Source organism: Octopus bimaculoides, chromosome 2 (genome assembly GCF_001194135.2).
Source record: "Octopus bimaculoides isolate UCB-OBI-ISO-001 chromosome 2, ASM119413v2, whole genome shotgun sequence".
Taxonomy (NCBI): Eukaryota; Metazoa; Mollusca; class Cephalopoda; order Octopoda; family Octopodidae; genus Octopus; species Octopus bimaculoides.
The window spans coordinates 125,835,000-125,836,191 of NC_068982.1; positions in this window are offsets into that span (position 1 = coordinate 125,835,000).

Consider the following 1,192-nt stretch of genomic DNA (forward strand, 5'->3'; position numbering starts at 1 on the left):
ATCACTCACCCATTCTCCTTCTTTCTCTCCCTTTCTCTCTCTCTCTCTCTCTCTCTGTATATATATATATATATATATATATATACGCGCACACATACACATATATGCCACAAACACACACACGCACACACACGCACACACACACACACATATTCATACCACTTAAACAACAAGTAATCGAAATTTGTGTGGTTCACATTTTGTTTAGAGGTGCTAATGGCATAAGCAACAGCTTTGTTGCTTGGAGGTCGCGAAATCGGCTCCTCGTGAACTCGACTCACATTATAACGCTCATCACAAACAATAATACGATAAAGAAGTAAAACTGATACATGTGATTTCTCTGAATTTATGTAGATTTACTGTTTCATGACAAAAGAACTTTACACACAAAAAAAAAGCGATATTGCGAACAAAAAGAAGTCATTGACATCTTGGCGCTAGTTTAGTACGTGAAGAAATTGTCAAATACGAGAACAAAGTCAGCTAAAGAATGTTGCTGTTTTCTGTCGGTTTAATTAAATTTGATTCATTCTAAAGCTACCGTTAACTTAATCTCGTTTACAAACAGCATCACGACAATCTTAACAAGCTGTTATTGGCAAGTACAAATAAAGATTAGTGTGTATTTACACTTTCTCAGACATCCACTTTACAACGATACTCGTCAATAAATTCAGTTAAACGCTACCATTTTGTCTGGTCGGATATTTGTAGCAACACATAGCTGCAGTGAATATGATGTGTGAGTGAAGTAGAAATATAATTATGATTAACAATAATAGGAAATTTATACGAGACATGGTGGGATAAATAGTGATTTTTTGTAGTAAGTCGGTGAAGGTGTGTGTGTGGTAAAAAGTTTGCTTCCCAACCACATGCTTCAAGGTTCAGTCCCATTGCGTGGCACCTTGGGCAAGTGTCTTTTACTATAGCCTCGGACTGAATAAAGTCTTGTCAGTGGATTTGATAGACGGTAATTGAAAGGAGCCCATTATATATGTGTGTGTGTGTGTGTGTGTGTTTGTGTATACATGTGCCCCACCACCGCTTGACAACCAGTGTTGGTGTGTTTACGTCCCCGTAATTAGCGGTTCGGCAAAAGAGACCGATAGGATAAGCACCAGGATTTAAAAACCAAATAAGTACCGGGATCGATTCATTCGACTAAAAATTCTTCATGACCGCAGTC